Source organism: Apus apus, chromosome 10 (genome assembly GCF_020740795.1).
Source record: "Apus apus isolate bApuApu2 chromosome 10, bApuApu2.pri.cur, whole genome shotgun sequence".
Taxonomy (NCBI): Eukaryota; Metazoa; Chordata; class Aves; order Apodiformes; family Apodidae; genus Apus; species Apus apus.
This window is the reverse complement of record NC_067291.1, coordinates 149,822-159,855: the sequence shown is the minus strand read 5'-3', so window position 1 is coordinate 159,855 and position 10,034 is coordinate 149,822. Positions and strand designations below refer to the sequence as shown.

General features: G+C 56.4%; 2 non-coding genes across 2 annotated transcripts; both read right to left on the bottom strand.

Moving 5' to 3' along the window:
* Positions 1-5,606: 5,606 nt before the first annotated feature.
* On the bottom strand, positions 5,607-5,678 carry TRNAQ-CUG (transfer RNA glutamine (anticodon CUG)). Its single transcript has one exon. It is a non-coding gene; the product is annotated as a tRNA-Gln (tRNA).
* A 2,170-nt stretch (positions 5,679-7,848) lies between these two features.
* Positions 7,849-7,930, bottom strand: TRNAS-AGA (transfer RNA serine (anticodon AGA)). Its single transcript has one exon. It is a non-coding gene; the product is annotated as a tRNA-Ser (tRNA).
* Positions 7,931-10,034: the final 2,104 nt, after the last annotated feature.

The following is a 10,034-nucleotide window of genomic DNA, read 5'->3' as shown; positions in this document are numbered from 1 at the left end:
GGGACGGAGCGGACTCAGGCTTACCTCGTTCCTCGAGGAGAGGGAGGCAAGAGAGGAGGATGCGGAGCCTGGAGCAGCGCAGGCTTTTATGCTGTGTCCCACAGCCCTGTGGGGCCACAAACATTCCTTGCTCATGAAGCATCTAAACACTGAGGAGTTGCCGCTCGCTGAGGCTTCGCTGGTGACTCTGCCATCTTCCTCCTCCTCTTCCATCCAAAATGTTGTGCTCCCCCTCCGTGCTGTCTAACCCCGATGTAATTCATTTCTGGCGCCACCGGCTAAGACCAGTTGGCTTGCAGGTCACCGGCTTCCTGTGCAGGGATTTTGTGCGGCCATTAACGAGGACCTTGGACAGTACTGGTTGGAAAGTAGCAAGCCAATGCGTAGGAGGATGATCAAAGGGATGCCCGCGTCCTACCCCGAAAAAGACCCACTCCAAATTGACCTGTTTTGCTCAGCGAGGTCATCCCAGGGGCCCAAGGCCTGCATGGCCTGCTTTTGAGAAGAGGCGCAGGGCAGGGAGTCATCGTGATGTGGAAGAGCTGGGAAAAACCCTGAGCTCCAGGCAAAGATGAATCACCCTGCTGTGGACTTCAGTAGACACTGTGCCCCAGCCTCAGGCAAGCCAGGGCTACCCGAGCTCACAATTTCCTTCCTCTGAAAGTTCTGCTTTCCTCAAAGGTACTTCCACACCTTTTAGCACCATTCCTGAAACACCTGGTGCTTCTATGCAATCTCCTGCTGCTGTCTTCCATGACACTGTGTTTTGGGGGCTGCTCAAGGGCTCACGTGACTCAGTGAACTCGAGGACAATTCGAAAGGACTTCTGGAGTTCCTCTGTTTTTTCCTATGTAAACCACAGAGGCCCATCTGTTGTCTCTCTAATGGCTCGGCCTTGGCCACCCGATTTGTAGCTGGGGGAGCTTTTCCACTTCTTAGAGGAGACATCCCTTGGCCCATACCCCCACTAGCAGAAAACCTGCCAAAGCAAACCAGCACAGCACAGACTGCTACTTGCTCTGCGTATCACTTTCAGCCGGTGACTAGAAGCCCCTTGTGGGGAGAAGGGCTGGAAGGAGGAGAGAAAGTCTGTCCCAGCACAAGTTGCATGGCAAATCTTTGGGGGAACCCTTCACTCCTAATCCTGATTGCTTCTTCAACTCCACTTCCTGACCTTACCCCATAACTCTGGTACCTCCTCACCAGTGCTGGCAGCCTCACTGCCACCTGCTGGAGACCCCTTGTGGGCCTGGGAGGTCCGGCTCTGAGAGGCCTTAATCGGTAGGGTGAGGACCAGGCCTCAAGGTCCTGCTCAAGTGACAGCGTACCTGTTTGGTGGATACATGGCTGGAGTGGGTAATCTTAAAAGGACCTTTTACACTCAAGCTGTTTGATGAATGCTGTGAGGAGAGGGACTGTTGCCCTTCCCTTGGCACAGCAGAGGCCACGTCTGGATTGATGTGCCCCCTTTTGGAGTAGATTAGAGCATCTCCAGAGGGCCATTCCAACCTTCATCATTCTGTGGTGCACTGAGTCACATGAGCCCCTGAGCAATCATCAAAAGGCAATGGTTTGGAAGGCGGCAGCAGCAGCAAGAGATGGCTTAGAAGCACCAGTTGCTTCATGAGGCTATGAGCTCTGGTATCCCCTGGCATGCCTGAGGCCAGGACATGACATCCAAGAAAGTCCTCACCAGGCTGACTCGTGTTTTCCTGTGGCTCCTCTTGGATTTTCCCAACTCTTCCGCATCACGATAACTCCCAGGTGCTCTGCAAGACTGATCTAACGTCCCTTTGTAGTTTGAAATGCATGGACTTGCGACCCAGGAAAAAGAGCCATGAGCTTTTGGCACCCTGCCCTGTGCCTCTCCTCAAAAGCAAGCCAGCCAGGCCTTTGGCCTCTGGGATGTCCTTGCTGAGCAAAACAGGTCAATCTGGATGTTGGCATCTCTTTGATCACAAAACCAGGCCGTTGGTTATTAGTGCGGAAGAACAGATTGCAGAGGGCAAGGACTGGATGTAACATCTAGATGACGTATCAATAGAGCCATGTTTTCTGCCCTGGCAGCAATGGCCTGCTACAAGGCAGCAGGCCCGAAGGGTTTACCTCTTGTCACAGTCCAGCCACAGCAGCAGACCGCCCGAATGTCAGGATATTCGGTGACTTCTCCTTTTATTAGGAGGTTTTGCTTACAGGGACCAGGGGTCACGCTTGGCGTTCACCCCTCCCAGGAGAACGGTCACTTCAGGACCGTAGGTTGGGGTGGAACTAGAATATCCATCTCTCACCATGCCCACAAACTGTAAGTGGCCCCAAGATACAAGTTCACGAATTCATGGTTTATTTAGGGGAAAAGCCAAATTACGGGGACAAGGGCTCAGGAAAGGTACGGGGAGGATAAACCAGGAAATAACATATACTTGTTAACTAATAATAACGTGCGCTCCCAAATGGGAGTGCAAGGGCCCGAGGGAACAAGGGGGAGGAGGACAAGCGCGACGGAATATCTGGTAAGGGAGGGATTGCGTGGAACAGGGCAATAGGGTACACAGCCTTACAATTTTCCCGGGATGGTCCACAGGCGCAGAGCTTATGCAGGCAGTCTCCCTCTTGCACAGCTTCACATGCCAAGTAGAGAGCCGCACCACGACCAGTTGGTTTGCGTCAGTGGTTTAGTTTCTGGCTACGGTGGTCTCCTGGTGTCCACGGGTAGCCCGTCCAGGGTCCTCAAACCTCAAGCAGCAAGTCCTTTGGCAAACTCCTCATAAAATCCAGGCCAAGTTTCAGCCAAAAGCAGAAGCTGCAGCAGCAACCCCCCAGGAGCAGCAGCCCCCAAAGCAGCAAGCAAGCATTGTCTTTTATAGTTCAGTGTTCAGTCCCTTGGTTAGTGCCATGCTGCAGTCCTCATCTGCACAGAAGTATGGTCCAATCAGGTTGCTGTACCTCAGTTGTCAAGGGGTCTGGGCAAAGCTGCCAGGCGCCATCTGCAACATTGTTGCTCCCTTCCCACCTTTGGGTCTGCCACTCAAGCAGGAAGATTTGTCCTTGTTTGCGTCCTTGAGGCCCAGGAAGCAGCGAGTAGCCATTTTATGTCGATACAACCAGCTGGTCTGAAAGGCTTTCCTTCTCAATCATTTTGTGGGGAGAAATGCCGTTCCCCACGCCTCTGCACTGTCAACAGGTCTTCTCCCACTGCTGTAGCAAACCCCGCAGGGCATTATCCACCACCCAGGAGTCTCTACAGAAACAGAGCATTCAGCAATCCAGTGGGATGGCTTCCACTTCAGGAAACTGACTTTACTCAGCCTTTCCTTCAGCGGCTCAAATGACTTATCGCAGGGAACTCCAAGACAGGTCAGTTTGGGTTTGGGTCTCTTTCAGGGAAGGACACAAGTGTGTCTTGATCACAAAACCAGGCCATGTTAGAGCCGGATGACAGGAAGCTAGATCTGGTGAGGACAGAAATGAATTACATCGGGGTTAGACAGCACGGAGGGGGAGCACAACATTTTGGATGGAAGAGGAGGAGGAAGATGGCAGAGTCACCAGCGAAGCCTCAGCGAGCGGCAACTCCTCAGTGTTTAGATGCTTCATGAGCAAGGAATGTTTGTGGCCCCACAGGGCTGTGGGACACAGCATAAAAGCCTGCGCTGCTCCAGGCTCCGCATCCTCCTCTCTTGCCTCCCTCTCCTCGAGGAACGAGGTAAGCCTGAGTCCGCTCCGTCCCTCTCTGTGGGCTGAACTGCTGTCGTGGTGGCTACTCAGGCTGATCCTTGGGCTGCCTCAGCTTGGCCCTGCAGTAGAACTGTGGAAGGGCTGTGTCCGCTTTCCCTGGTGATGGTGGTGGCTGGGGGGAGCTGGGAAGCGGGGGCTTCTTTCCAGCAGGAGGACATCGCTGGGGCTCAGCTGCAGGGCGCTCTGCCCGCCGGAATTTCTGCCTGAGGCAGGTGGTCTCTCCCCAGATGGGAAAGCGAACCCAGTGCCTTCTTCAATGCAGCCCTGTTTGTTCTGGAGCTGGGGTAGGACGAGTCTTTCCACAGGAGCTTTAACCGCCCTGTGCCGGGTCCTGTCCCCAGAGAGGGTCAGCCTTCCCGTGCCGTTCAGCTCAGAGGGCACGATGATGGCCCTGGGAGCTGTAGGCACGGTCTGTGTTCTTAAGAGGTGATTTCTGAGGCACTTGTTCAACCCAGCCTGTTTGTGCTGGGGTAGCTGCATCACTCTTCTTCCATGCAATTGCACCGGGAAGTGCAGCGGGAAGTCCTGGTGGGATCAGGAGCCAGTTAGGCACATCTTTGCTCCCGGTGCGTGTTGGCAAAATCAGCTGCCGGTTCCTCCCGGGCACGGAGCTGGAGGGCAGCAAAGAGCGTCCACAAAGAGATGTGAGCAAACGATGGACAGGCTGATGCTGGGGTTTGTGTTTGCTCTGTGTTTCAGCTTTGCCGCCCTCACCGAGAGATGTCTTGCTTCCGACCCTGTCTCCCACAGTCCTGCGGCAGCTGTGGCCCAACGCCACTTGCAAGCAGCTGCAGTGAGCCCTGCGTCGCCCGCTGCGCTGACTCGACGGTGGCCATCGAGGCCTCCCCGGTGGTGGTGACCCTGCCGGGCCCCATCCTCACCTCTTTCCCTCAGAGCACAGCCGTGGGATCCTCCCTGTCAGCTGCTGTTGGCAGGTCCCTCAGTGCTGGGGGGGTTCCCATCTCTTCTGGGGGCTCCCTTGGTCTGGGGGGCTCAGGCCTGTGTCTGCCTTCCCCCTGCTGCCGCCTGAACTGCTGAAGCTGGCCGACCATCCCCTTTGGAGAGGGAAGGAAGACGGGGCCTCTGCAGCAGCAGGAGCGTGGCCACGGCTTGCCGACGGGCTGGCTGTCCTCATCCCCCCTGGCAGGAGGGACCTGTGCCACTGCTCCTGGCTGCACGGCAGGCCTCTCTGTGACTCCTCTGGCTCCGCTTTGCTCTGAGCTCCTCGAGAAAGGGCCCGTTATCTTCCGCTTTGCTGAACATTTGTGCCACTGCACATCCTCTTTCTCATTAAAGATCTTATGAAGCATAGCAGGGGACATGGGGTGGTTTGTTCTGCTCCTCCCTCAGTCACCTAGCAGCTCTGCAAGGAGGTGGGAGAATCTGTGCTGTCTCCGTGCAGCAAATATAATCCCAAGCATGGGGCTCTGCCCGTTGTTGGTGGAGCGCCGCAAACCGGTAGCAGAGCAAGAAACATAATCAAGCAGGCAAGAGAAAGACAGGGAATCCGCAGAGACATGGTTGGAACCAGAAGCCGTTGTCAGGGGTGGAAACAGAAGTAATGCCACACGCGGTAGCCCTGTTTTGCTGTGAGGGTGGTCAAACAGTTGCCCAGGGAGAGTTGGAGAGTCTCCAACATACAAACAGGCAAGGCCCTGCAGCGGCTCCTCTCTTGACCCTGCTTTGAGGCAGGCGTGGACTGCCTGTTCTGCTCCTCAGGTGGTGGGTCGTGTGCAGAGCCGGTGGCTGATGCCCTCAGCCAGGAGGAGCCACCAAGGAAAATCAGAGAGCATTAAGCAAGTGACCCAAGAGCGAGGCTGTGAAGGCGTAAGCATGCTGAGGGGAGGCCTGAGAGAGCAGCCAAAAGGCTGAGGTCCCGCTGAGATTTGAACTCAGATCGCTGGATTCAGAGTCCAGAGTGCTCACCATTACACCACGGGACCTCCTGGAAAAGTGATGCTGTCCCCTGCTGCCGCCCATGATGACCCATATGCTCCGGGCTCAGCCCACCACTCTCTCCATCTCTGCAGCCATCTTACTGGTGTCCTGGAGATGTGCTGCCATGGCTCCCATGACCAGGTTCTGTCGTTGTCTGTCAGTAACACCCCCAAATCCTTTTCTGCTGGACAGCATTCCAGCCCCTTCGCCCCAAGCCCCTAGCGTTGCCTGCGGTTGTTGCTACCCAAGTGCAGGACTTGGCCCTTGGCCTTCCGGAACCTCATACAAGTGGTCTCGGCCCTCCTTATAATTGGCCCCTCAACCCTCCATACAACCCCACTGCCCACAACGGTTTTTGACTGTCAGCACAGCAAGGAATGCTGCTTTTTTTGCTCTCAGCAACCCTGGAACCAGAGACTTGACAAGTTTCGTCCCCTTCCGCTAGAGAGTCTAGTTGAGAAGGGTTCCTTGTGTTTCCCTTGGCCCATAAGCTGCAAGAGGAATGAGGTGTCTCAGTTCATAGCTATCAGGAACATCCAGTTCCATCCATCCATTGTTGCATCCAGTTCCAGTAAACTTCAGCGTGTCTGTGCAATGCAGAAGCATGTATAGGGTAGATCAGCCACTGTGAACATGGACAGGGAGGCATAGCCCCTCCGAGACATGCAGTCTGGATCTTTGTATTTCAGAGGTTACAGAGAGACTGCCCTGCAAAAGCAGATGTATCGTGTCACGGAACACAGGAGCCGGGTAGAGGATGTTGCCTCTCACCCACGCTTACAGGAACATCATCCTGCCTCTGTGCTGCTCTGATCACAACAGTCCTGGTCCTCGTCCTCCTCCCCCACCTGCGGAGTCCTGGAGCTCCCTGCTTCTGGCTGGGAAGTTGGGGTGGAGCTGCCTGACAGGGTGAAAGACCTGTGTCCCCAGGACCCCCAGTGCCTCATGGAGGGAGCTCTGTGCTGTGCTGTGCTCTGCCTGCTGCTCCACGGCCACCGGCTGCCTTGCCGGGGGGTCACTTTGGGAGTGCTGGCTCCTAAGAAAGCAAAAGGAGAAAGGAGGTGGCAGTGGCAGAGAGAAGGGGCTGAGGGAGAGGCATGGCCATGGGTGCCCAGCAAGCAGTGCAGGCTAAAACTTGCTGGGAGAGGCAGCAGCTGTCAGGAGCCGGGAGAAAACCCCTCAGGTACCAGAGGGTGGTTTTGGTCCATCGCACTCTGGCCCATGGGCCCGGCACGCAGCCGCCGCGCCACTCTGCTCCCCCCAGCACCGCAGGCGGCACCTCCCACAGGGCGTCCTGACCCTCCCTGGCACTGCCAGCAGCAGCGCTTGGCCTCTCGCCTCTCTCCCTTCTTCTTACCTGCACCCATGGCCAGGCAGGAGAATTGTCTCCCTGCAAAGCTCACCTGCTTTGGGCCTGGGTTGGGTGGTCCAAAGGGCCTTGCCTGCCCTTCTCCACACGTCTCCTGCCCATAACCCTGGGGGCGGCACGTTCTCTTGGAGCACCCGGGTTGGCTCTGCAGGCTCTGAAGGAAACCCTGGAGCAAGGGGCAGCCTTGGTGCTGAGCAGGCCAGAGAGGAGCTGCTCTGCAGCGAGCTCTCGAGGGCTGCAAGCCTGCCCAGAAATCCAAGGGGCTGCAGGACCGTGCCCGCTATAAAAGTCACTTCTGTGCCAGATGAGGACGGAGACAAGGACAGTTAGCACGGAATCCAACAAGGGAAGTAATTCTTCTACTTTTACGGGCTGTGCCCTGACCGTGCTGTGCTGCATCACCCACAGGTCCTGCCTGCCTTGTCCTCCCTGGCACAGCCCCATCCTTGCTGCTCCTGACGGCCAAGGGCTGCCCCGCCACCGGGACGGGTGCCAGGGAGTCAGAGAAAGCCCTCCTCTCTGAGCCTGGAGCAGTGCTTGTTCTGCCACCACTGCAGGGAAGACCGCTGGTGCTGCTTTGGCTGTCTGGTGAGGAGGTCAGGCTCTTGAGTTCTGCTCAACAACCAACAGCAGTGAAGTACTTCTTCCTGGCCCCTTGGGTTCCTCTGCCTCGCCTAGCCTGTAGGCAGGGAGGAGAATTTCCTGCCGATGAAGGTGTGTTTAGGGGGAGGAGGCAAGAACCGGTGTGGTGGGCAGAGGCGTTGCCGCTGCAGTTGCGGGGAGCCCAAAAGGGGACACCTGCACCCCGTAGTTGGCAGGATTCGAACCTGCGCGGGGAAACCCCAATGGATTTCTAGTCCATCGCCTTCACCACTCGGCCACAACTACCTGCCCAGTCCCACCTGCCCTGCCGACAACAGCCCCTGTGCCATGCCACCCGGCTCCTGCCACTTCAGGCCAGCGCTCCACTCAAAGCCCGGCACCTGCCACCTGCGCTGAGCGCCACGGGCACCTGCTGCCAGGCTCCAGAGCCTTCACAGGTGCAACCCCAGGGGCTACGGCCACCGCTCCCACCGCCTTCTCCTCAGCCGGCCGTCTGCCATATCCTGCCTCACAGGAATGCGGTCAGTGCCCACCCGGACTCGACTGCTTCCAGGCAAGGAGGGAAGGCAGCTGGGTGGAGGCAAGCAGGCCTGCTGGTACTTGCGGGCTGGGATATTAGACCCCACTTTGCTTCTCAGATCTATCTGAGGGAGATTCCAAGCCTACTGGGAGCACCAGCACGGGAGCATTCCTGCACGGAAGATGCTGACCTCCAAGCAGCAAGGAAGATGTGTGTGGGGATGACTTAAAGGGAGACCGGGGAGAGCTTGCTTCGTGTGGAATAAAGACTATGAAGAAGAAGAAGAAGAATTGGGTGGAATAAAGCTTCAGAGCTTTTCTCCAGCACTTGCAAGCAGCAGGGAGGCCAGGCTCTGGGCTGGAGGAGCAGGAGGCAGCCCTGCTCACACGAGTGTTGGTGGTCTAGAGGTGAGCACAGCTGCCTTCCAAGCAGCTGACCCGCATGAGATTCCTGGCCAATGCTGGCAAACGTCTCTTCAGCCATGCTCCTGAGTGGGTGCCTGAGCTCTTCTGCAGGCAGCCTCTTCTGCTCAAAAAACTACCCAGATTCTCCCCCGGAGCTTCAAGCCAGTCCCTTTGCCTTCCTGCAGCCTTGAGAGCAACTGAGAAGAGTGCTGCCAGCCTGCTGGGAGGGACCCAGGCTGCAATACTGGTACAGCTCCAAAGAGACAGGCTTTTTTGGCCCGGCACAGAGCTGGTCCGGCTGCTGCTGCAGCTGGTTACACCTGGCAAAAGAAGCATGTTGCTGTGGTAGGGTGCAGACAAAGGCAGAGAATGCCTAGGTGGTGGTTCAGGGACAGACTGTGCTTCGTGAAGCCAGCTAGGCAATTTTGGAGTGTGGCAGGAGGAGGCCTGTGCTTCACGTACAGGTTCAAAGGCCTGTCCCTCTCATCTGAAATACCCTGGAGATGCTGACCTACCCTGTCCAGGCTCTTGAGCAACGAGTGAGAGGGCTGAGACATCAACTCAAGTGTCTGAATTAACATTGACATCTGACCACTCGGGACACTGCTTTTTGTCCTCCCACACAGTAAAACTGAGTGACCATGTGTGGCATTTCTTGCGTTTCCACCTGTGTCCAGTGTCTCTTGGCCTCCCACTGGGCAGCGCTGCGGTAGGATGGCTCCCTCCTTTAATCCTCTAGGCCACTCTCCAGCACCCCCAGTCTTCCCTTCTGCAAGCTGACCAACCCCAGCTCTCCCAGCATGTCCTTGTATGACAGGTGAGCCAAGTCCTTGATCACATCAGAGTCCCTGCAGCCAGGGCTGACAGAAATGGGAATCAGATGCACAATGGCACCTGTAAGGTCCCTGTAAGGGCAGCTGGCATGCAGATGTCCAGGTCTCCTGCTGAGCAAGGCCCCCTTCCACTTGCTTTTTGGGAGCAGCTTACATCAGGAGAGAAAGCAGAAGCAATGGCATTCAGTCAGGGGAAGACATGCACCTGCAGCCAGGTTCTTACACCTTAAGCTGAGAGACATCACAGGGCCGTGATCACAAGGCTGCAGACTCATGCTCTGGTTCCCCAAAACTTTCCTCTCTTTCTCTCAATTGCTTGCGTATTTTTGGAAGTGCCACCCACAGCTGGTGGTAAGCCCAGGACAAAGGGCTCTTCTTTGCGGTATAGGTGGCTATGCGAGAGAGAGGGAAAACAAACCACCACGAGTCTCCAGCTATGCTGCACAAAGTCTTTAATGGGAAGGAGAAAAAGCAGCGGCAAGGAACAGAGACCAAGAAACACGTCCGCAGGGTTCAGGGAGGCACAGAGAAGGGCCCATTTCCCAACAACAAGCTCCACACAAAGTGCTTGCCTGTTCCCATTCCGGTCTGCCTGGTGACAATTGCAGCCCGCAAGAGCAGCCCCACAACTC